The sequence below is a fragment of the Etheostoma spectabile genome, chromosome 16 (genome assembly GCF_008692095.1).
Source record: "Etheostoma spectabile isolate EspeVRDwgs_2016 chromosome 16, UIUC_Espe_1.0, whole genome shotgun sequence".
NCBI classification, from domain to species: domain Eukaryota; kingdom Metazoa; phylum Chordata; class Actinopteri; order Perciformes; family Percidae; genus Etheostoma; species Etheostoma spectabile.
In genome coordinates this window covers 2,492,213-2,519,557 of record NC_045748.1, presented here as the reverse complement: position 1 = coordinate 2,519,557, position 27,345 = coordinate 2,492,213, and the positions used below count along the sequence as shown (strand labels likewise).

The following is a 27,345-nucleotide window of genomic DNA, read 5'->3' as shown; positions in this document are numbered from 1 at the left end:
AAACACAAAACTTCTATTTTCCACCTTAATTATTAATCAAAACAGTTATCAAAATGTAAAAATGTTGGTAACACTGCTCACTCAGAGTAACATTAATAACACTGGTTGTGCATTTGGATAGGGGTGCGCCAGTCAGATACTCTGGTTTGGTATCAATCCCAGCTGGGCCAAAATTAACAAAAAAAGAGACATTTTTGCCACAACATGAACACGATATGAATAATGAATAAATGACATTGTGTACAGGCTAAGGTTGAACTAACCTAAATGCAAAGGAATGTAAACAACAAAGACTTTTTGGTGCAAACTGCATAATGACACAAACCTTTAATAATAAAACTTGGTGACTGCCCATTGAACTACCGTAATGGAGAACTACCTTAAGTGCAAAGGCATGTACTTGAATTGCCTTGCTGCTGAAAGGTGCTGTAGAAATAAAGCTGCCTTGCCTTATGACCTCAGCCTGTCAGTCAGTCTCCAGGGCATAGAATCCACTGTTGTGCCTGCTTGTCTCAAAAAAAGTGTAACGTCAACAGCACCGCGACCGCTTTCGCCTCGCTATTAATATCTGCGTGAAGTTTTGAATAACTGAAACCACCCTTGAAACCCCTTTATCGGCATTGCCGTGAGTCACTCTGACTTCAACAAAACAGCAGAGCCAACGTACTTTGCTTGAGGTTACTCCGTCCGCACCTCTGCGTGTGTCGGGCAAAAAGGACAGATAAGCTTGTGATTATTGCGTTCTCAGGTACCAAATTTGGTACCGAAAGATAACAAATTTTTCGATACTCACAGGATCAGAGTATTTCGTTCGGTGCCATAAAAGTATCGACGGTTGCTGCCCCGCCCTACACTTCATCTAAAGTCGGCAGAAACAAAACAAAACTATGAAAAGCCGTTTTGGATCGTCTTTTCACTTTTCCAACAGTCACAACTCTAGTTTTGGTTAAAATAAACATAGTTCACCGATTTACATGTGAAAATATGTTGGCTCTATACACGCTAAAAGTATTTATTTTTGTCTGGTGGGTTTAGCTCTAGCGACCTCAGAGCTGTTCCTGGTTAAACAGAAAGGTCTCAAAGAGGATTTTATTGCAGCCCGGTCTGTGGCTGCCGGTTACAGCGTTCATGCTTAATACTCAGTCCCTTCAGAATTTTGCAATGTCGAGATTGCGCAAATTCACGCAAATTCACGCAAATTCACGCAAATTCACGCAAATTCACGCAAATTCAACCAATCACGCGACTTTGGTGCGACCCGCAATTTAGACCAATCACCGCGACTCTTTTGCAAATTTGACCAATAACCGGAGTTTCCTGCGACTTCAACCAATCCCAGCAGTCCCACGTGCAAGACTCTGTATCAGCATGTGACTCTGAGAGCCAATGACCAAGCAGGAGTGAGAACGGGTTGATGTCACACGTACGTCGCCCTATTAATTTCCTTGTTCATCTAACGAGACGTGTGTGACTCGAACATCTCACATTTACCAACAAAACGCACAGCGAAAGACCGTACTAAACATTTTAGACTGTCCTGCCAACCTGTATACATTTTAACAACAAAGTCTGCTTTAACGATTTTCAGCGGGGCTGCTGAGGTTCCCCCGCGACTGACACATGCGCGCACACACACAAACACACACAGTGGATGCAGGACAAACCGGAGATGAGACGTACAGGATGACCTAAATTGAGGACAGCTACGATTGTTATTGTAAGTGTAATGATAAGTTAAAGTCCAGTAAGTACTTTTTTTAAACCGTATGAATGTGTGTCCCAGGCCAAGATAGGAAATTAACAAAAAATGTAAAGATCAACAAGCCACTGACAAATTTGATTCATTAAATAATTAATATTTTTTGTCTGAAATCCACCAGCCATGTTCATATTATACCAACATTTGCAGCACCCTGAGCCTTTTTGATAGTGTTATTAAGAAAACTCAGCCTAGAGTAGTTTTATTCTCCCCAAAACAAGTTTCCTTTTTATTTTGAAAAAAACTATACAAAAAAAAAAAAACTACATTGCAACTTTTATCGCTATTTTTTACAAAAGCTCCCGCAAAAATCAGGCATTTTGGGCTGCAACAATCTCAAAAAGGCAGAGAAATCCTGCAGGGACTGAATACTGGACCAATTTCAAAGATTGTTATTCCTATCAGTCACTTACACACACAAAACATAGGAAAATAAGGTCAAGGTTGAAAAAAATTGTTTCCCTTTAATGCATTTTTTTTGTTTCAGAATAAGTGAAGCCTACCAACAGATACAGTACAAGATAAACACAATAAAGATCTATAAAACAAAGTCATTGGGGATCTGTCAACTTCAGATTTTTCCAGCTTCCTCATACAGAAAAAAATACTGCTGGCTTTTTTATTATGCAATGTATTGGTGTTACATTCAAAGCTCAGCTTATTTTCAACCATAGTGCCTACGTACTTGTATGATTCAACAATTTCTACATCGTGACCAACCCAACTGTAGTGTTAGCAGGGTTGGAGTGATGACGTCTAAAGTCCACACACATATCCTTAGTCTTTTTGACAGTTAATAAGTGACCTTTCACAACAGAGCTGTTGTTAATGCATCTGAGCATTGTCTTCCTCCACGTGCGTGTGGCAGCCTTTGAAAATACTTCTTCTACTCTCATGAACACAGCATAAAATGATCTCTAAAAGCAAGGCCAAGGTAGCTTCCTTGGTTCAAGCCAAAGTGGGAGCTCCGACGAGCTGGCAGGGGCCCAGGATAAACTTGGCAAACACTAGGGTCATGGGTCCTTCCTTCCCACCAATGCAGCACGGCAGAACGTGGTAGAAGCATACAGACAGTGGTGGAGTCTATGTGATACGCAGGTATATGCCTTACACCCACTAGAAAAAGTCAAGGATTTCTGTATACCCACTTACAAAAGCGGCAGGATAATGATGAGTAACAATTGTTTTTTGTGACACAACTTCATAAATCCACCCCGCATGTGTTACGAGTTGCGTAGGAACAACAACACAGTTGCTTGGCAGTCATTCTCTGTGCAAATTTAAAACAAATTAATGTGAATCACTTGAATCCCACTCTTAACGAAAGCAAATTTAAACCACACAGTATTTGGGTAAAACTATACTTCTGCTTCTAGTGATATTGCAGCAGACGTTAACGGTGCAGAAACTCCAGAAAATGAGCCATATAAGGCTGATGCTATACGGAATAACATTATAACATATTTATGGGGTTGTCACTCTGGGACGCGTCGCTCTGGGACTGGCGATTATGAAGCTGGGAGGGAAAGATCACAATATACTCACTACAAAAAAAACTAGACTACACCACTGCGTACAGTAGCTGTTGGCTTGATCTCACAGAAGCTGTCACTGGGACATAAGAAATCTCTGCCTCAGAAGACATTTCAGGCATATAAAACACCGGGGCTCATGTGATTTCCAGAAAAGAGCCAATACAGCTGACAAGATAGGTCCTGAAAATTCTGAAAGACAGAGCATTTGTTTGCCTCACAGACAAACACCAACTGACCTTTGTGGATCTTGGACCACCCCTTAACAATCCACCCTAGGGAGTGTTGTGTTTGCACACACACTATAACAAAAAAAGGCCTCTCTATGCCTTTCTTCCCCCGCATTCGAGCTTCTAGTTGTTGGAAAAGCAAGACATGAGAAGCTGGCAGGGATTCTAGCGGTTTCAGACTGGACAACTTCACCTTGTTAGGCAAAGATTACTTGGCTGGATGAAGCCACCATGCAGGAAAGTCCCCAAAGACATTGTCACAAGGGATAAACGGTACCAACAGCGTCCAACCTGGGGCGGGAAATCCATGTGTTGGAGGGACTGGACTGGGTTTCTAGACCTGTCCCCCGTAGTAGTGTTCACTGACATGGAAACACGCAGTACGCCTTTCATGATGGCTAATAGGATTTAATTAGTGTACATCATACATCCTATGAACATCCTATCATCTTTGATGATGTCATTGGTAAAAAACACCCACACATTAAAGAAGTGAGGGAGAGTTCTGTAAAAACACAGATGCAAAAACTGAAAACTGACTTAAACTGGGGGTTCTAACTAGAAGTTCTGTTTGTGTGAATATTCAATACGTCGTACTTAGGAGGATGCTTCGAATCGAGAGTTTCAAAAGGTCAGCTGTGTTTCTCAGGGTTTCAAGCCTTTCGCTATAGTGGGCTGTATTATGGAATTACTATTGTCTTAGTCCTTATGTTTTCTTTTTCGCCCAGCATAATTCCTTGGATTAGGATGACAACAAGACCTTGGTTGCAGCTGTTGCCGTTGTCCTGCTACACCCCCCGGCTACACCCTGCTACGTTCTGCGATGCCCTGCGGTGTCCTGCTACGTCCACCTATGCTCTGCTATGCCACGCTACACCCTGTAACGTCCTGCAGTTCCTTGCTATGACATGAACTACTACGACTACCATTTGCAGTCACTGTTCCATTATCTTCATTGTTACTGTTATTGCCACTGTTCATCACACCCCCAACCGGCCTTGTCAGACATCGCCTACCAAGAGCCTGGGTCTTGGGGGAATTACTAGAATTGTTGGTTCCTTGTAAATTATAGAGTGTGGTCAAGACCTACTCTGTCTGCAAAGTGTCTTGAGATAACTTTTGTTATGATTTGATACTATAAATAAAATTGAATTGAATTGAATTGAATCAGTCAGGGTCATGCGAAACAGGATTGCATTAAAATGTCAGATTTGAGAAGAGTTTCAACACAAGGACATTTTATATGTGTTATACATATTTGTAGGTGACTTTCTCTTTTCATTAAAAAACAACAAACTGTACAGTAAAATAACTTTCAAAATTTAAATGGTCATAGTCAGGGAACATTATGAGGAGGACTCTATTGAAGATGTCAGCAAACCTCTGAATGAAAACGCTTATTTATTTGTATTTAAATGGGGACATTTTCAATGTGTTACAATGTAATTTGAGCTGACTTTCACTGTACAGTAATTGCAGCAAAACTACACATAACAGTCATAGTCAGGGGCACTTAGATTTTTCTGCTTCTCCAAAAAAATTATCTGTGAAAATAATGAGTCTTACACTTATAACTGGTCTGTCCACATTGCTTTGAAATGACTGCATGCACAACAAACACTTATAACATAATTTAAAAAGTGCACGATTCTAAATGTGGTTTCTCGCTGCCTATCTAGACATTCCAGAGGGGAAACGGACCACTTTTTTTTTTTTCTTTTCAAGAACGCAAGTTACATGTCAAGAACTGTCCCTAGATTCTTCCACCCCCTCTGACGCCTTTATGTGTTTTTAATTAGGATGCTAAGTAGCAGGCTAAAAACATGATGTAATTAGTTCACTCTCAGTTAGGACATCTGGATGGAACAGACATATGCCAGCCACTCTCAAAGAGATCACACGCCTCTTACTCCACTCAGGGCTCCAATTACCCCGTTCTGTCTCCCCAGCCCGTAGCCTGTGTGCTTGAGTGATGTTTCATGCTCCCTTCTTTTTCCATAAAGACCATAAAAAGAGAGGCAGACAATGAAAAATGGACCGAATGCGTCAATTCTTTGTGAAAAGTTAACGGGACAATTGAAATATGTGTGCACTGCAACTTTGGTCTGGAAAACATTGCCGGTATCTATGAACGTACTGTATGTATGAACAAAGCTGCTCATTCGTAGTCACGTCTGTGCATACAGTATGTGTTGTGTATTGTCATGTCTGTTTTAGATTCACACACTCCTGTCAAATGAGATCACGGCAGACATGGATGGGCTGTTATCTCCACATAGGATACATGCAAAGGAGAGCAAAGTAAAGCATCACAACCAAGCTTATTCCTGCTTAGAGAAAAATAATTTTGAGCTTGATGCCTGTATAAGCTCTTGATCTCAGCAACGCAGATCCTTACACCTTTTCTTAAGCTCTCGCTCTCTCAGACACACAAACACATACTTGGTCCTCTGATTTAACCAGGATCAAGTGATATTTCTGTCTTAATAATATGCCGCATGGATCCGTCGTTGTTTGATGTTTCTGTTGCCAATAAAAGAACGTAAGACTAGATAGACCACCGTGAACAAAGATATAAGATGTAGGTAAATGTCTGGAGAAGTTGGTTTTGGAGTAATTGGGATGCTCTCTTTGATAACAAGACATTAAAAGACAGACAAACTGAACTCAGAATGGACATTAAAGGTAAATGAATGGATTTCCTGTTATTGGTTTGAAACATTTCTGATTGTGTTTTCATCAAGGTCGCAGCATTCAGGCCACACTATTATTAACACAGCACATTGAAGGCAGGGTTGGTCATGTTGAAAAGCTGGCAAGATTTTAAAAGTAGCATCTCCTCGGGGCTCCGACCATTTCAAACAATATATAAAAAAAGGTGTGTACTGGAAATAGTTACCAACCCCCGCCTTTAATAGAGGGCACAGGATATGTGTTCCTCACTTTGAAATGCATCCCCATCTTTTTCTGAATACATAAATAACATGTACCACGATTTAATATTGGTGCTAAGAGCATGATGTATGAATACATAAATCTTGTCAGCAAGTGCAATATTTTGCCTCCAGCGATACATTTTTATGGGATTGAAATTGCAAACTTTGCAATGACAGCATTTAGACATTTACAGGATACCAATAAAGAAAAACACATGGTAAGCAAACTGTATGGATATCATACCACAAACGCATCACTACAACCTGCATGTAATCACTGGATGTGCAGATAATGGAAGCTAAACACCTTATTTTAATGACCTCATCACCTAATTCAAACTAAGAACATGTGCAGTTTTACCAGCCATGATGGACTTCAAGAAAATGCTGTTTGAAAAATGAGTATGTTTTTGTGTAACTCAAATGTATAATACTATTATGCCTGAGTCTCTATTATGTGTTGAGTAACTACTGTATCTGAAAGAAAAGAAACAAGCTCAAAAACAAGCTTAACTCAGCTTATGTGTGTTCAGCCTCTACACCATCCCTGTGTCGAACAACACAAACTATATTTCATTAGAAGCCCCGCTGTGGTGACCCATATGTAAGTGGGCTAGCGAGAGTAAGCTCTTCTAAAAGAGGATCATTGGAAGTTTAACAGAAAGTGAGTTTGTGTGTGTACGCATTAAGTAAGAGATACACTGTAGTGTAAAGGAAGAGCTCAAAGATCTCCCTGAGGAAATCTGACCTAGTGAGTTGTGGCTTGGAGCAAACTGAGCACGTTCCCACCGAAAGGTCTCAGTGTGCGGATATTTATGCACGTGAGTGCACATGCACGTTTATCTGTGCCTGAGGGTTATGATTTATGAAGGTGATGGCTGGCCGCATTAGGAGCAGCCCCTTCAAGTCTCTCTCTGTATATGTAACATGTGGGGCACAGTAAATTAAAAAAACACATAAACAATAGAGCAAGAAATAATTTCTTACCCTTAGGATACATGTATCATCTAAGGCGTCAGACCCACAGGGGTACGTTCTGCAGGTTTAATAGAAGACGAGGCCACAGTGTCATCCATTATATCTGCTGTCCCTCTAATACCACACACAGCTCCTGAAATAATCATCTTTTTATGGTTTGTTTTTTTTGTTGTCTAACTTATTTTTTGATTTAGCTCTTTCAAAATAAATATCACAAACATAATAGTTCCAGTGCTTTAGAATTCCTGCTGCGTGTGTTGCTAGGCAACATGTATCCTAGCTAAACATGAAAGGGCTGATATCAGCTTGCCAGCTATATGACTGTGCTGGGATTACAGGTTTTGTCAAAAACGTCTTTTGAAAAAGGTTTCATCACACAAGGTTTCAGTAATTATCTGCTCTAAAAATCCCAAATTCACAACGAGAATACACAAGAGTGTTGCATCATGGACAACAGGATGTTAAAGAGTGTCTTTCCAACTTTTCCCTTGTTCTCCAACTCTCTTCTATTATTACACACAAGGACACACGGTTTAGCTCTCCCGCTCCAACTTTCTCTCTCTCACTCAAACTTATGAACTCTCCCCATCTCTTAATTATTAAGACATGTCTGCCTCAGCGTTTTCCTTTGCTGTTCCCCTATAGCTCTGCTGAAGGTTTGAAGGACATGCAAATAAGTTACGGGGGTTAAGATCAGCAACGGCCCTTGTATTGCTTATCAGTTTAATTTAAATGTGTTGGCAGGTACGTTTGAAGTTAAAAACTGTTTTGTTCATTCTCTAACCTTTTGGATCAAAGCGATTTTAATTTCTTCTCATGCCGTGAGGAAACCTGCTTTAAAAAAAAGAAAAAAGAAATGTGGCCAGGACCAGAATCAAATCATCATCCTCGTCACATTTGCTGATGACACTATATTAACGGGATGGTCATAAACAATGATCTGAAGGTCTATCTGGAAGAGGTGGGGGACCTGTGGGGGACTATGGTGAAAGGCCAATAACCTCTTCCTAAACGGCACCAACTAAGGCGCTAGTTGTGGATTTTGGGAAAAAAAGCATCACAGGAACTACACAACCAGCAGCAACTAAGGCGCTAGTTGTGGATTTTGGGAAAAAAAGCATCACAGGAACTACACAACCCTGAGGACCGGTGGGACACATACAGGTAACTTGGAGTTTACGTCACTGAGAATTTGACATGGTCACCATACACAAACATCTACTTTAGTCTTAGTCTTGTGCCAAATGTCCTTTAGTCATATTTAGTCATCCACATATGTTTTTTTGTAGTCAACTTTAAGTCGACAAAGTCTCGTCATTTTAGTCTAGTTTTAGTCAAAAGAGAACTCAAGGTATCTTAGGCAAGTTTTAGTCAAAACCTTTTAGTCGTTTTTTAACTAAATTATTTCTGAGATTATTTCTGATAGCCATTCAGTCAAATAGTAGTTCACACATCTCAAATATCGGTTAAATGTCATAATTACCTGACAAAATACAGCTATATAAATACACAACTTTGTTAAACACGTCTGGTTTTGTATTGGGCTTCTTCCTTCTTACAAATACAATCGTACACAGTCACATGTTAGATAAGAGCCAGGGCTCCTGGGCTCTACAACACGTTTTGTTACCAGCAGTTGCATACATTTCTCCAGCCGCTCTGCAAGCTGTTTAAGAGCAGCTTCGCCAGCACTCCTTTCCTTGCCCGGGACACATCGCTACGTACTGTAGCGTCTTCTCCCCCACCAGGCTCCCCCACCCGGGCCGCATCGCTACCTGGGTGTGTAACGTCTAAATGACAAAAAAGGTGACAGGCCAAATCTCTAGATGAGCCACAGCCAAGCAGCACCTGATTGAACAGCGCTTAGTGGGAGAAAAAACACTGAGAACCAAGCAATTGGCCTGCAAAACATATTAGTCTCGTCTTTTTTCGTCAACAATAATGAATGTTAATTTAGTCATGGTACAGTCTTGTCATCGTCTCGTCTTTGTCATGGGAAAAAAAGACATATTTAATCTCGTCTGACAAAATTAACACTATGCAGCTGAGGAAATTAGTGGATCCAAAAGATCCCATTTTGTCTCCAAATGAAGCGTAAACGTAGCCAACAGTTAAGCCTTCTGCTAGCCGCATCCAAAGGCTCACAACTGCGACTAAAGCTCAAGACTACGAATAGCTGAAAGCTAAACTACGTTTCTGTATACCTCTGAAACGTTTCGCTGATATTGACAAGGGTTTTATTGGGTTTGTAGTCAGCCTTTCTTTTAGAAGTTCTTTTTGAGAACTTTGTCTTCCTTTGTTAAGTTGTGTTGAAGTGTAGTCACCAATGCTGCGTTTTTTTTCTGCAGGAATCTTTCACCACTGAATCAAGCGTTGCAATTGCACCTGTATTTGTGGAACTGCCAATAGAGACACACTGTTGTGGCCGGGTTGGCTCAGTTGGAAGAGCAGGCGAACATAGAGGTTTAATCCTCGACGCAGCGGCCCTTTGCTGCAATTAATTCCCCTTCTCTCTCCCCTCTCAAGTCTTCATCTGTCCTATGGCATTAAACGCCTAACATGCCCCAAAAACAAAGACAAACGCAAAAAAAAACGCTCTGTCTCTCTCTCTCAATGCCAAAAATAACCTGCCTACCCCAGATATACTCGTCAGAACTACTCCTAGGGGATATATGAAGTAATTAGAATTTAATTTAAGACTATGCCACATTGCACTTCACTACACATATTGTTTGTGTATGTGACAAATAAACCTTGAATTTCTCTCATGTTTTAGTTGAAATCTGCGTTAGTGAGAACTTCTCCTTCCGTCTCACAGGTGTGCTACAGTATTTCAAAATGGTGAATATTACACAGGTGTGCGTTGGGCTGGTGGCAACTCAAGTTCACTCTAAAAAGTGCAGTTATCTTTTACAATACATTTACTAAGCCCTGAACTATGGATTTGACATGACTAGGGCTACAAGTATGCATTTTGTTGTTTTTGGCAGTTGACTAATTTCCATCATCATATCACCCATCCCTACCATGCCCACTGTGCTAAAAGAAGACTTTGTCAATGCTGAAATTCAAATCTCTCTCTTTTCCCAAGTCTTCTGGGGCTTGGTAGGAAACCGAGCGACACCAAGGCTTTTGGTCATGTCTACGCCCTACAAATCTTCTTTTCTCATCTGAGGACATTTCTTAAGTTCTTTTAACTAGCACTCGGCTTCAAAACCAGGTTTCTCTGCTTGTTTTGTTGAACATGAATCCGTTCTCCATTCTCAAGGCCATCTCCATAGAATTTGGGAATAATGAGTTATATCTGAACAGGTAATAATGCATCAACATACTGCGATTACTCCTAGCTGCAAAGGTGCCACAAAACTAAACTTTACTTTCTAATTTCCTGTTAATGACTTTTATTTTTACATTGGAAGTTAAACTGATAAGTCTTTGACAGACTGAAATGACTTGCTGTATGAAATGACCCAATAAGTTATCGGGGAAAGAAAAAGTCACTCTACATTAGAGTACATGTGTATTATTTATGTGGCCACAGAAAATCAATTAATCAACATTTCATAAGCATTAATATCTCATTATTACCAATGGCACACTGTCGGTCCAGGACTTCATATAGAATAGTGTCAAAATGTGCAGCAGTGAGTCTTCTCAGTTTGTGTTCTGTGATCCAGAATAGTTGTCTAATGATGTGAGGAAATGTCCCTCTTTTGGGGATTTGCATCTTTTCTTTGGCCGTTGACTCAGTAAATGTGTTGGTATGGAATCAAAATGTGCACTTAATTAAATCCTATTCAGGCCTGACCTAATGCGATACAATGCATTTGAATATGAATAAGTATGACAGAATCGGTGTAGACTGTTTTTTTATTATTCCATTATTTCTAATGGACAGTATTTTGGCCACTGGTTACAGGAGGGCATTTTTAGCGTCAGTACAACAAAAGATGTACATTAAAATGGACCCAATGTTATGATCATGATCAAAAGCTTTTAGGTGATTAATAATATGCTGTTCGGACAACTATTGGTACAATATTATTAGAACTAAAATGGAAATAAGTCAACACAAATTAAGCCTTTCTAAACAGGTCATTTCTTATTAACAATGCAATGCTGCTGTAGCTTATATACTGTATATTCAGTGTCTTCAATAATGAATTTTGATTTTTGGTGAGTGGAAAATTATGTAGCTTTTTAGCGGCATTGTTAAAAATGGATGTATGAATCTTTCAACATTTCATAGTGAACACACACAAAGGCACACACACGTGTATCACAGGGTGATGTTTTTTTCTTCTGAATGAGCCACATTTAGGATGAAATACTTTTAATATAACCAGCCTACTTTGAAGTTTTTGTACATAAGATGTGTGTTTGATTAATTGTAATTTGACCTGTGGTGAACTTAAAACTTGACTAAAGGAATATACCATTATGTTTGCTGTAGCTGTGATAACTATTTTGAAATGTATAGTTGGTACCTTCCACTGTGTCAGCCAAAGCTAGTTACTTCTAACTACGCAACCTTTTTGGTTCTTCAGTGTCAGATATTCAGATTTTGTGACTTTTTAACTCAAGAAGGAATATGGGTTTTTCTGTTCACTTCAACATATTGAGATCTTTTTGGGAGTCATTATCTAGTAACCATCACACAAACGCCATTATTCAGCAATAATTGTAGGCACTTTGCTGGCTGTACGAGTCTTGCTACAGCCTCATAAAATTGTCCCAGAGAGAAAGATTAGGTAAGGAGTTTGGTATACCACATCCCTGTATGCTATGTTTTTTTCTTTCACATTGGGTTTGAGCTCATGGGAATCATAAACTTTGGTTTAAATTAAGGGTCAAGTGATCAAACTTTTGTTTCACTCGTAGTTCTTGAATACCATTCATTCATGTGTTGGTCTATAAATAGCTGCTTTTACTAGCTCACCTGCTAAAGTGCAAATGTCATTAACTATGCCGTTTTGATAGTAACCAAACAGGAGCATTCTGGGTTATTGCCACCAACCCTAATTCACACGTTTCACTGAAAAATCAAGGCGGATTGCATGAAATATATTTGGGATCTGGCCAATGGAGACAAATACAGTATATGAGGCTCAGTGTAAATCAAAGTGCATTACAGCTAATCTGTATTCTGAAATGACTACAGTAGTACAGGGGCACCAAAAATGTCAAATTTGTAGTGATTCAACCAGTATTCACTCATCTCATTCATGTGATCCTTTCACTTCAGATTTATTTTTTGTTAATAGGGCATTTGCATTAAATCACAATGATGCAGATGCTATGAAATGACAGGGGACCAGGCTCAGAGTGAATACTGCCGCATTCAGTGGTGTTTATGGTAGTTGTTAAAAGAAGAGAGTGATACAATTACCCACACTCGTATCTGAAACAGCCCTGACCTTTCGATCAAGAGGCTGCTCGTCAAAATATTCTATTGGACACATAGGGATCAGGGTTGATATGTATCATTTATTTCATAAAACCGCCTCTCTATTCCATGATTTATAATTTGCATCTCAGTATTGCAGAAATAGATGTCACTTTTCATGTGTTGAGGGCTAAATATTCATGATAGGAAAGGATAAAAAAAAAAAAATGACACACTAAAAATCATATCATACAAAATTACTATTAATGTCTCCAAGGATTGGTGGAGGCATGCTGTGGGAATCTAAATACATCCAAGTACAACAGGCTTCTGGCTGAGCTCTCTTATTAATCCAACACAAACAGTGTTTAATATTTTGTATACTGGGCACCTACTTTTTATTTTTCTGGCTAAAGCGACAAGCATGTTTAGTTAACTTTTATACTTATAGCTTGAATTCAACTATAAATCGAGGAATTTCTTGCAAGATTTAGTGACTTTTCATACCCTGCTTTGAAGTGAGTAGCGACAAATCTAGCAACTTTCTGTAGAAGAGAGACAACTGTATTGTTCGGCGATTATGAGCTCGTTCTCTCCTGCGTCACAGTCACCTCTCCGTCACTTCTGACAGGCTGGCATTTTCTGTCACGTTTTTGCATATTTAAAATTACAAAATGTCTGATAACCAGGCAATCAGGCCTGTTCCGAACCGGCACACGCTCCAAACGGGCACTGCACTGAATTTGGCTTAAAAGGATAAATGTTTCGACTAAAACTTGACTAAGATACCTTGATTTCTCTTTTGACTGAAAACTAGACTAAAATAACGAGACTTTTAGTTGACTAAAAGTTGACTAACAAAAAAACATATGTGAACAACTAAATATGACTAAAACTAACAAGGACATTTGGCACAAGACTAGTACTAAATCAAAAATAGTTGACAAAATTACCACTACTCCTTACTCTAGACAAATGGTGAGGCAGTGGTGAAGGTTGCCAACTTCAGTCGTGGCAGCGACTGAGGATCTATCCGGGAGCACCAATACCCCCTCAAAGATTGGGGAAAGCTCAACACCGCCTCTTCTACTGGAGAAAACCGAAGAAAGCAAACCTGCCGCAGAAGCTTCTGGTAAATTGTTACCACCGTGCCATTGTGCTGACTTACTGCGGGGTCAGTGCGGTTCGTCAGTTGCATTGGGGCGGAGCAGCAACCTCTTTAAGAGATAATGAAGACGGCTAGGAAGATCATCAGGGCCATGTTTCCTGACATCACCACACCATCTCCACCGCCTGCGCCGTTCTCACAGCAGCATCAGGGACCAATCACACCCAGCTCATCCCATGATTGACCTCCTACCCTCGGGAAGAAGATACCCATTATTCCATGCGAGGACTACCAGAATGATGAACAGTTTCCCTCCCAAAGCAGCCACAATGCTAAACACTACTACGTGGCTCTGGGGAGATGCTTCACTGTTTCGTTGTTTCATCCACTGACAATACTTCATGCTGAAGCAGAGCCAGTGTTTAGTGTCTTTGGACACAATTGGAAACTAAAAGGCATGGGTTTGTTGTCTTCTTATCTTTTGTTAAAGGTTCTTCATGCAAATAATGTTCACATGTTCCCCATCAGCTGTGACTCCCTGATTTAATAGAATGTGAACCCGAACAACTGCCAAATAGCTGCAGGAGACATCTTTTTCATTTCACTCTACTTCCCACTGGAGTGGCTGTTGACACTTACCAGAGGGTGCAATTGTGCAATTAGCATTCCTTCTGCAACTACCAGTGACAGTGTCATATTTAGTTGTTATTAAATAGCAGGAGTGATGTGACATTTAACAGAAAATGGAATGCAAATGATATCATGATACCGAATGGGATACCTTGACCTTTTTCAAGCACCCTGGTATAAAAACACTATCAGGATGTGGACCACTCCCAGTTTATTACAATGGAAATGCCTACAACTGGAAAATATTGTATCCGTGTAGAACCGTAAAACAAAAATAATATAATTATGATGATTGATTCACTGTTCGGTATTAATTTTTTTAAACGGAGAGCACCACCTCCCTAATGGACTGTAACCACTTGAATGCATAAATTGGGAAAATCATTATGTCATAACATGTAGTAAAAATATTTCTGCACGGTTCCGGCGCTACTTCCTTAACGATCTAGGTCTGCAGTGTACATGTGTTTGCTGTGGAAGTGGAGAGCTCCTGCATGGTGTTGTGTTAGCTTATGTGCGCCTTGTGTTGAGTAACAGGCTGTAAAGTTCATAATGGGTAAACTCCTAAAGGGTTTTCTCACATCATTGGTTTTTAAAAGTACTGATTAAAAGGACCCAGGGAATCCATTTGGTGGAATTATGTGAAAGAAATTAATATATTTTATCTGGCTAATAAACTCTGGCAAGATAATATCCCATAATTGGTCAACTCAACTCCAAATGAAGGACTCACCCTCACAGAGAGAATTTCAAGCAGTTTTGTAAAAAACGTAGCCATCTCACTATAAGAGTATACCTATAACACAACCAGACCATTCTACTGTATACTATTTATTAGGTATTATACCAAATACATATATATATATATCTATTAGTCACATACTGACATATCAAAGCTGCCAGTTGCCTCACTTCTTTCTATCACCCCAGTGGTATAATATTCATTATATTAGATGATCTTTATGTATTACTGCTATTGTATGGTTGGACGCTAAACTGGATTTCATTGTACTGGTATGTACTGTGCATAATGACAATGAAGTTGAATTTTATACAATGTATTATCACTTTATTTGAAACCTGTCATCGAATTCATAAGCAGTATAGGAACAACTAATGCATGGTTCAAAACTCTATAGTGCATTTATTACCCAATATAAAGACATTTCTGCCATTCATAACTTGGGTATAAACACTTAATGAACGCTTGATAACGCATGACATTTCATGGACACTAAATGAAAAACAGGCTCTAGCTGATGGTCGGAACTTCAGAAGCGAAACCAAACACACATTTGTCTCCCTCTGTTAAAATGGCAAAAAAAATTAAGCTTTTTGAATTTTCACTCTGAGTAGAAGCAATTTTAGGCTGCATTACTCTGTTCTCCGTATGTGGCTGTTGCTGCTGCCTGATTCCAGCAAACACCATGCCTATCGGGCACCATTCAAAAATATGTGATCTCCACAAATGTCTCTGCTCCCTTCTGAAAACCAAACTTTAATAATTCAATCATTTTCTGAGAACGAGCCAGAGCCTTGCGAAATTAAAATTAACATGACAAGAGCAAAAAAATAAAATACATGCAAATACATTTCCAGCAAAAAAGAAACTCGCAGCAAAAACATTGAGAAAAGACAAGCCTATGAAATATAGACGACGTAGTACAATATATAGTTTGGATAATATTGGCAACTTAGAATGAAGCAAAAAACAATGGTTCCAAATTGATATTTTGTAATTTAAATGTTAACCTCATATGCCTTGGGGCATAAAACAATGAACTGCGCAAAATTACTGTACACACTGCTAATGGGCTCATATTGTAAAACGTAGGAAATGTTCTTAGAGACAGCTTTGTCTCAATCCTTCATATTTAGAGTTAACTGGTCACTGCTGTAAGCTTCCTAAAGGAGCTGCAGCCATGTTCTCTCTGCATAGAGGTACATTTATGCTGCTCCTTGCCTGATTGCACATCAGCAGCAAAGCTCATAATGATATAAATATCACTTGGAATGGCTAGTGCCTTTCTCTTTCCTCTTTTGATTCCCACTGATTCCCTGCAGGCTTTATTTTCATTTACTGTCTGAACTCAGTTGGCTCACAGTTGCTGATTGAACGGCAAAAGAGGAATCGAAGGAGCCACAAGGGAAGGTTAAATAAGAAAAATGGGCTGATGGGGATGTACAGCATGTTCATTCCTTGCAGGAATAGAATGTTACACAAAAGCTCTAACTAAGGATTATTATTTCAATTATCAATACTGATTATTCCTCCAATGGTTTAATTGGAGGGGTTGTGAGATGGTTACTATTTCATGTAAATGAACGTCTGTTACATGCAAGCCAGTTGACACAAAGCTAATTAAGACTATCAGCTGCATGAAGCTCTCTCTGTATTTCTCAGTATGGCTATGTTTTTAAAGTGGTGTCGTTCGGAGTCATACGTGCACATCAGCTAGCGTGATGTGTTTTACGTCACGGCTGAGAAAGGACAGTAATGTTCAGCTTTGGAGACGAGGACATACAAATTACAATATATTTACACCAGCCCTTTATATACACGGGTTGCTAATTTATAATCTATCATTTGACAGTCAGTCAACTGATAATTCTTTCAACATACAAATGGAATGTCTATGTATTTCCGACATGTATTTCATTTTGGGATGAACACATCAGTTAACAGTGTTGGGAGTAACACGTTACAAGAATAACACAATTACAGTAATGTATTCCTTTTTGCTGTAATGCAGTAATATCATGCATTACTAATTCAATTTCAGTAATATTATACTCGTTACAATCTCAGTAACACGAGTTACAACGCATTTTAACGCAACACTTAGTGGTGTTTTTCTTTTTTTTGTGGTGTTTTTCTTCACTCAGGAAGAATAAGCCGTGAGTGTTATTTTTTTGTTGCTGTATTCGATGGTTAAGACGACCGCAGAGACAGATGCATCTGCGAGATGGATATTATTTTCAGGAGTTGTTACGCTGCGTTGAGATGCAGTCCCGTCTCTGTTCCTGCGGTCAGAGCCAGAACCAGAGACGGTACTAACAACGTCTGTGTCCCAACCTTTCTTTAATTGTCTATTTTCCCAACAGGGGACGGTACGTCAGCGTGGACAGCAGTGTGTCCGAGCTGCTGACAGATAGAAACACGTCGGGAATTAACGCTGAGGCTTGCTACAAGCATTTGATCAGCCGTGGAGAGTAACTTCGTCTGTAGTGGAACGGCTTCGAATGACGACCGTGTCTTTTACTGTGACCCTTTACTGTTCAATATGTTGCCGTTTTACAAACTAGAGAGTGAACAACTTAAGCTTGACGGACATGTCTTGCAACTAGCGTCTCACAGTCATCTCAGTGAGTTAGCAAGAGTACACAACAGAAAACTTCTGTGAAGGCTACTTCAAAATAAAAGCTTTTCCTGTGATGGTGTGCAGTAAAACTAAATTACTGTTAAAGTTGTGTACATTTTCACATAACAGCTGTAAATCAAGTACTATAAATAGTGAGTTTTAAACAACATCAATTTCTTAGTTATGTGCTTTAAACAAACATTTTACAACAATGCTGTACTTCACTACAATTGTAAGGTAGTTTTAACTGAGTATTTTCACTTTCACCTACTTGCCTATTGTACGTTTTACTTATCTATTTGTATAGTTTTAGTTACTTTGCATTCTCATATTTATTTTACAAAATATCTATGATGTATTAAAGTGGATGAAGAGGAGACTTTATTGATCCGGTGGTGAAATTCACACGCTAGCTGCCAAGTCAAACCTCCATTGTTATTTTGGTAAAAGTAACTCAAAAGTAATGCAAAAGTAGTGTAACACATTACAATTCAGAGACAGTAATATAGTAATATAACTTATTACTCTCAAATGACAGTAACTAGTAATCTATAATGTATTATATTTTGGAAATAACTTGCACAACCCTGTCAGTTAATCAATAAATAGTGTGAGCGCTATTTAACACATTTACTACTTCCTATGTGAAAAGTTGCGGGAGTGCACTGTGAGAGCGTGTGCGCGTATGCAGGAGTGTTGTTGACTTTAATTACACTCAACACTGTGCAGTGTAGTACTGCCATGATACTGCTATCCACTTATTATCTGGCTATGTATTTGTGCCAGCTTAGCAGTCATAGAGGCCGTGGCAGAATGAGACATTTGTGGGTTTTTGACAGAACAAGTGAAGGTGGGTGGGTTGATGCTACTGTTATCGAAGGATAAAGCACGCAGGGGCTGCCAAAGCCCATGGCAAGAGGAAAAAAGGTGTGTATGGGGTTAAGACATTATAAAATTCAATTAAGGGCAATAGAGGGGTTGAATCTTTTTATATAAGGTGCCACTGAGCTTTCCTTTCTTCGGTCTAAGCCACAAACACACATGCACACACACAATTTCAAGGGTCTGCTGTAGAATCTTCTCTCTCTATGTTTTTGTTGTGATATCCAGTAAACCAGAGGTTTCCCTATTTGGCTTTGCTCTAGGGCCAAGCTCCAGATGCAGCTAATAATACACGGTTCATTAGGGTTTGCATTGAGTACATATAACTGGATCTCTGCATGTGCAATAGGGAAGAGCGCCTGGGGTTAAGAGCCACGTTTACCACATTTCAGTACATTCATCATCATCCAGTACAGCCTCTGCAGGGAGAAGTTCTTTTGAGGGTGACCCAGCAATCGAGGGAAGAGGGCATGAAATTGTCCCTGTGAGATATTTAAGAGGTTGTTGCACTGGATAAGTGGAAGTGCTTCTCACCAAGAGGTTTGTCGGCATTGTTGTATGAACAGCTTTTTTCTTTTTTTTTAACCGTCCTTGTTTCAAAATGATAATAAAAAAATGTGTTTTGACCATTGTTTCTCTTGTTTTGTCAACCAGAAAAAAAAACTTGAACCAGGCAGAGAAAAACATACATCTTACCCTCATTAGCTCCCCGTTTCCATTATAGTTATTATTTAATTATATAACTATTAAGAGCAGCATGATCTCGTTCCTGCTCGAGTGTAAAATAATGTTTCGATGCTGCGTAGAGCAAAAACATAAAGATTTCTATGAACTATAAAAAGCTCTTAATAATTAAATCTTCGAAAACTCCATGTTGCTTGATCACAGAAATTATGAATTTAATAATTTAGAGGATTTCACAATGCGCACATTAAAAACTGCTGTTTCTGTGCCTGGAAGGGAAAGCAAATGACAGCTGAAATCCGGAATATTAGACCTACTGTATATTCATTAAGATCTCTCACGCACACGCCTGCTTGCACTTAAGCTCTTAATGGTTCCTTAAAACTGATGAGGTAAAGAGGAAAGGCAGCATAAAATGAAAGTGTTCTTCTAAATGCTTTTTGGAGGAACGCCGATCAAGTGGAACGCAACTGGAGGGGAAATTAGCCAGGGGATATGCAAAGTGAGCGCTGTGGCTGGCTGTGTGACATCCTTCTCTCTTTAAAGCTGTCTGAGGGGAGGGGGGAGGGGGGAGGGGGGAGGGGGGGATTGTAAAAGACTCAGTATCTCCAAGAGGCAGGGACTGCATGAGGAAAAGACCAGAGAGACTGTGAACTGCCTAGTGTGAGCTTGTTATTGTTTCTAATGAGAGACAGGAAAAAGTTACCTAGTGCTGATCTCTTAGGTTTATGCCATGAAAGTATTTCCAACCATTTACAAGTCCTTTTACAGTTACAATTCAATCATCTAAGCAGTAAATTGCAAGGAAAGGAAAGCTATTACTCTGTAGCATATTGAAACAGTCTTTCCAAATAAGTCATACCATAGAAGATGGCAATAACAGGACAGGAGACGTGAGCAACAACCTATTTCCAGAGCAGTTTTTTGTCCTTAAATGATACAATTTCCAACAACTGTAGGCTGGAAGGAGGGGGATGACATGTGTTTTAGCATTCTTTAAAGTTTATAATGTTGTTGCCCTGCGAACAGCGCACAGTTTTAGTATTTGTCAGCAGACTTGAACTCAGTTCTTTGTTAACGAAATAAAGATCTTAAATGGCATCATCTCCGTCTCTGATGATTCAATGATTCATCCGCGGCATCAGAGAATCTTCCAACATCATCCTGCCTATAGCTTTGACTGGATGTGCCATTCTGGAGGACAGTTGCAAATCATGTATTTTGCAGTTCTTTTTGGTATAGGCTTCATCCTCTAAGAGCTGTTGCTACTGAGTTTATCCCTTGCTCATGCGCAGCTGTGAAGATTTCTTTTGCTTCCCTGCATGGGCTTTTCTTACGTCCCAGTTATTGTATATTACAGCTGCGACCAGAGCAGCGAGGCGTGCCTCGGCCCCGTTCGCAGGGTTGGCACCCCGACGGCCGCCAGCAGTAGACAATGGTAGCTAGGTGGACAGTCAGGTAAGGTAAGGATACCACCAGCAGCGACACCCAGACATCCCGGGAAGGGGATCTCTTTGGCGGGCAAGAGTCTGACTTGGATCCTCCCAGAGATGGTTCTCTAGCCGGCACCGGCTCTCCCTCCTTCCCGTTGGGAGAAGTGGGGCTCGAAATAGAAGAGGATTACGGAGAAGTTAAATCCCACTCTCGTTCAGATGCTGTGGAACAGGTTTTGAGGACGAAAGTGGATCTGTTAGCCTCACTAGAGAATGCACAGTGCTCACTGTGGTTTTTTATGGAGGCGCAAAACTGGTCTCACTTTGCCCCCTGTCCACTAGAAGACACGTGCGCACCATGGTTCCCGACTCGGGGGATGGGACATCATGACAGTTGCCATACGGCACAGGGACGCACTATTAGAGAGGACAGGGGCGCTGCTACTTTACAGCCAAATCCTTCATTCATGCTGAGAGTCAAAACAAACTAATTTGGGCTGAGAATTTCTTACCTTCAGGGTTTCTTCCTTCCGCCTCATACAGAGAAGCGGATTAAGCGTCTCACCAAGTCGGCCCAGTGCACTTGTTATTTCAGTATGTTTTGTGCACGGCAAATATCAGGTGGAGCAGCTGTTCATTCACTATATGATACTATATTCATGTGAGGTTATAACCCACGCTTTAAGTGTAAAGTGTAAAGTCATACCTCCTCAGAGGTATAACGTGAAAACTGTGTGATGTGTTCTCCATGATTCACTCGGTCTTATCCACATTTAACGGCATGTTAAGACTATTAGATCTGGTATGCCATGTCTCCATCCTCCTGCAGCAGAGGGCCCTTGAGGAAAGTGCTTTACATCAATGATGATTTTAATCTTAATTATGGAGCACCTTCATAATCCATGTGGCAGGGCCTCACAACGTTAAGTCATGGAGATAGCCCATTGGGTTTTTAAGCAAACAATATCATTTTGTTACATAAAAAAACTTGTCCAGTGTGAGAAGAAAGAGGAGCTAGTCTGTTAACTGCAGGTGGATTTTGATGTCACAGGTGGCAATGACTACATCAGCTTTGCCCTTAACCCAACAGCAACAGCTCTTAGAGATCGAACAGTAGAACAATAGTTACGTATTGTAACTCCACATTCTATGAGTATATGCATAGCCCTCTAAGATCCAGGCCACCTGCTTCACTAACATTGGCTGAGGAAAAAGGCTGATGTCGGAAGCAGATCTCTGGTCTCGCAGCTGTAATATACATTGACTACTTATTAGCAAATTGCTTTCTTTCAACTTCTCAAATGATATGATTAAGTGAATGGAATTATATTTAAAAAAAAAAACACAATACGTTAAGGTTCATACTCATAAATTTAGTGCCTATAAAACTTATACTGGAAAACATAAACCATTCAAGTTAGAATGCAGTCTTAAATCAAGACCTCGTGCAATAAGCTTCAGCTTTGTAAGAGAAAAATGTCCCATTTAGGCTTTGCACATAACGGACATGTTTTTAATAAAATCAATAACACCAAATAGTGTTGTTTAGTGTAATTGTGGTTAGAATACAGTCAGGCATCACTCCAGAACACTGTGCCAGGTAATGTTTTTTTTTCTCCTGATGCAGCCATGCCTTTCTAAGGAGATTTTTTGTCTGAAAGCAACACAATTCTTTTTTTATGTACTAACCTAGTTTATCGGTTCAAAAGCAAATCCTACTGTGTTTTGTCAGATCATGAAAGAAGAACGTACCGTTCATGAAAAGTGTTTGCTTGTAACCAGTTATTTTATAGAAAATTGAGCAGTGGACTATAGAAAAGTGTCAGCTCCTAAACAACAATCCCCCACATGTGTTTTTATTTGCTTTGCCTGCACTATAACAAAATAACTACTATGGGGACTTACATCACCACATATGAATACAACTGGGCTCATTGAATCCCAGTCTCAGCCTTCCAGTCTTACCCAATTTAGGCAAAAAGTGTGTTTAGGGACTCCAGTATGCAGAAATATTCAAATACACCATTTTAAAAATCGGTGAAATTAGCACATTTGTACTGCAGGCATTTATTGCCAAAAACATGGTGAGATTAGCACTAAGTGGGCATTTCTGTAAAGGAGATGGGCGAGGCAAGAGGTCAAGGGACCCTTTGAAAATTTTCCCTTGCAAAATGTTGCCTAATTTTGTAGAATGATAGAGCTTTTACCCCTTTCCAACAAGCTACCAATGGATGCCTTAGATAGTCTAGTTTCACATGATACCAAAGGCCGTGCAGGGCTCTTACTAACATTACAGTATTCTAGAGTTTCTTACATACCCGTGATTAAAGTTACTGAAAATAATTAGACCTACCACACATAACGCAATAGTGGCACCATGCAAATGTAATAAAAAGCTTCCATGCTTTTAATCCATGAAAGAATTTGACTAAATAAGCCTAAGGTCCTGCCTCTGACTGGGCAGATCCAATCACAGTTCAAGATAATGGGGTGGAACCTGTCCCCCAGGCCACTCCCTGGACTGAACCTGAGTGCAGAATACCCTTTGTTCTGCAAGGCTAGTTTCAGTGATATCCATCATTATCTAAGATTTTGTATGGACGCAGGTCTGTCAAAATTAATTATTTTCTTTGCCTAATCATGGTTGACTGAATTTTGTGGTGCGATGTGTGATGATCGGCTGCCTCGTTTCTTTGAGCTGGAGTTTAATGATCCACTCTTTAACATTAGTCTCTGGGTGGTGATTTACTTTCATCTAGCAAAGCTACTCCTCAAGTTCTTAAATCCAAAATGTGCCCAAACACTGGCTTTCTTTGAAGATAAACTATGCTAATTTTGGAATCTATGACTTCATTTGGAATTGTAGATGACAATATTTTGAGGTCTTATTTGAATCGCCTTTCTCTCACCCAGACTTGTTAAGGCATTATTAGTTATGGAAATTACAATTTAAATTGCAGTTCTGGCAATTTGAAAAGTATTCAGCCCTACCAAATATAAACAGTAGAGTTTACCTTTAAATTAGCTGACTGTATACATGTTAGTGTTGGAGTCATTTTGGTACCAGTTTGTTCACGGTTCTGTAGTTCTTTTCTCCAATACAACATATCACAGCTGTCAGATATTCCCAATAACTCCTACTCGAGGCAACAAGAACTGTATTTTCCATTCAACTGCACACATTTACATTCTGTACAACATGATGTGAATGTGGCATTAGTGAATTGATTTTGGAAATCTCAACAAACTCCCAACATAGCTGCATCCAACTTCATCTTGAACAGAAGTCCAATCAGCCAGAGTAAATAATAACACCTGCCTGGGTTTGCGTGGGGTTTTAGGTTAGGAGTTTGTATCCTGCCGCAAAGTAAAAGAGACAGCGTACTGTTCCTGCTGGGCTCTGACACCATTTTATGCTGGTCTTGATGATACCTCACTGAATCCTAAAAACAGCAGGGTAAATGTGTTGTGTTCCCTTTTGTTCTCCCACATTGCCATCCACAGAGACTGCTGCCGCTGCACAGACCCATAATGAAAGGCACAACTAGCTTTGCCGGCCAACAATATGACACTTTCATCAAACTAAACCAAGCGTCGACAGCTTCTCAATTATTAAACGCCTGAAATAAGCAACAGTGTAGAACCCCCGCCTGCAACAAAACTACCGTAGAAACCCGTCAGTGATGTTGAAAAGGAGAGATTGTTTTTGAGATGATGAGATTTGGATTATTGTTACGTAGAGAGAGAGACGCTGATTGCTACAGAAATACTTTGAGCGCTTGAAGAGAGAATCAGAACACCGCTTTTGTTTGGTGGCAAAGTGCAGTCAAGCTGCATATTGGTGCCAGATGTATGACTAACTGCAGGCGTAGGGCTGTACATACCACCGCCTAAGCCTGAGTCTCTCAAACCTTTTCTGGTCCCAAAATAAATGGGTATGCCATAATGTGAATTTGTTTATGACATACTATATTATATTTAGCATAGAGCATGGCAGCAGCTTCCAATGGATTATCCATAAATGACAGGTTTGGAGCATACCTGTATATGGAACTACAGATCAATTGGGAATGTCAATTTTGTGTCATGGTTGAGATTTTTTTAACAGTCTCAGCTAATTTAGAAAACAAAATTAAATTCTCAAACATTCTTCTCCCGTAAGAACTTCTCCTGTTAATGCCTGACTGTCAAAAATGAACATAACTGAACTTTGCAAAACCTGGCACCAAATCAAACACTGAATATAAAGGCCTTACTCCGCACAAACTTCAATGTTTGGTGTTAAAGCGGGATTAGAAATCTGATTCTTCATTCTTCTTTTTAATGCACACTGTCTGATTTGTTTAACCTGAGAAAACTCTGCCACTGCATTTTGGATTTCTGGAGAGAAGCTCAGTATTGGGTGTTTTAATAGTTTCTGGATGACAGTGGAGTTGGCTAACTCAAGCTGGGGCTAATCTTGTGGTACAAAATCAAATTTTCCTCTACAAACATTTTGAGGAAGAAATCAAACCCTCTCTGACTCGCCATGGAGACATTAGTCACGGTTGAAATTGAATAAGTGGAATTTCTAAATTTATGAAAGGAGTCAAAGCTTTCTGCATGGAAAGCATCCTAATTGAATTTAGATTTAACATTGGTTTTGCACACTGGACTGTGCCTCTGAAGTGCTCCTACACTTAAAGTGAGCAACTTAAAGACAGTCCCAGGCTGCATCTCATGTCCCTTATTTGATAGCTCCTCTGTCCTCGGCTGAACCGGAAGGTGTTCTCTCCCTTCCCAGTGAAGGGCCGTCTTAAATCCCTTATTTCTACCCCGAGGACCGAGCATCAGGGAGGGATAATCGAGGGGCTATAGGCGAGGATACACGAGAGCAGCCTTCCAGGAAGCCTTGCAGCTGAAACCCGTTGCTAACTCCACCCATATAGATGATGAATTCATGTGACGCTTCAGAGGAAAGGACGTGTCATCCCTCTAAAACACATATGCTCGTTTCCTCTCTCCTCCAGTGCTTCCTCGGTGGGAGGGATTAAGACGCGAGGAAGGGAGGCAAGTGGAGGAGCCAGGGATGCAATTTAAGGAAATTGAGATGCACTGCCCGTCTCTGATTGCTTTATTAGCTGCTGCCTTAAAAAACATATGCATACAGACTGCCAGCACAAACATCTCAGTCGGGTAGAATAAAACATCTTTCAGTTGGGGATCATGACACCCAGAAATCAATTTGATCTCACAATACTGTTTTGTGCCTTGCCATTGCCTTTCTAAAATTGCTTATCATGTAAATAAACTTCCATTGTTGTAACTGTCAAGCTTTCCTTCTGAACACAGTGGGTGTGGAAATATCTAATAAATAAATTGCTGTAACTGCACGTAGAAGCTTGAGAACAATTTTACAGTCAATGTAAGAAGATAAGAGCTGGAACTGCTCTATTGTTATAATCCAATGATCTGTAACTTATACAGAGTGGGCTGATTTGGTTGACTTGCTTTGTATTCATTTGCAGTAACACTGACGGATCCCACAGAAAACACATGAACTTTAAAACAACTGTACTTTACGTAATCGAGTATGCCGAATTATGTTGTTGTTTTTTAGCCTGTGCTTTTGTTGAAGTTGATGCTAGCCCCGTGGTTAACCCACTTCACTTTCTTCAACCAACAGGTAAACAGAATGTACTAAACTATGTATGACCGGGGTGCCCTGGTTGCTCACCTGACTGAGCATGCGCCCTATACTAAGGCTCGGTCCTAACCGCAGTGGCCTGGGTTTGAGTCCGCTGCATGTCGCCCTCCCTCTCTCTCTCTCCCCCTTTCCTATCTTCCGCTATCCTATCAAATAAAGGCCAAAAAAATCATCTTTAAAAAAAACTCTCGAGGACTGTTAATGAATCTGTCATAGGTGTGCACACAAAGCATGTTTCCTGAGCTCCAACAAAGACAACCCCTGCAATTCTTTTACAGTTTTCAGGTGAGTGATTGTAATTAGTCTGGTTTAGAAATATACTCCTTATCAGAGCAGAGAGATCCACATTTAAGGCATATCATAAGATTTGGGATTACCAATAAGCAATTACTTGCCTCTGTGCAGATTACCATGAATCTCCCCACAGAGTTGTGGAGGTGTGCGCTGTTCCAGAGACACTCCGGTTAACATAAAGGGCAGTTAAAGTGAACATTCATACATGAGACCATACATAACTTAGCACCTATAAACCTTGTAATGAACAATTTTCACTTTTCAGTTGCAATAAAGGCCTCTCAAATGACTCCCCTCACTTTGCCATGTCATAGCAAACCAACAAATTAGAAATCACACACACACATGCAGTGTAAACACACACGCCAAACAAATTAGAACATGATTCAGACATGCCATGTGGATATGGTGTGGTGTCAACAAAATAGTAGACAGTGTCCAATTA

At 40.0% G+C, this 27,345-nt stretch overlaps 1 protein-coding gene and 1 long non-coding RNA gene across 3 annotated transcripts in view; both read right to left on the bottom strand.

Moving 5' to 3' along the window:
* lrrtm4l1 (leucine rich repeat transmembrane neuronal 4 like 1) overlaps window positions 1-27,345 on the bottom strand; it is a 58,260-nt gene that overhangs the window by 8,695 nt on the left and 22,220 nt on the right. The gene's annotated exons all lie outside the window — the stretch shown is intronic.
* LOC116704404 (uncharacterized) lies at window positions 410-16,183 on the bottom strand. Its single transcript, XR_004335675.1, has 3 exons — window positions 16,171-16,183; window positions 1,515-1,518; window positions 410-568 (listed from the first exon to the last, which is right to left on the bottom strand). It is a non-coding gene; the product is annotated as an uncharacterized LOC116704404 (long non-coding RNA).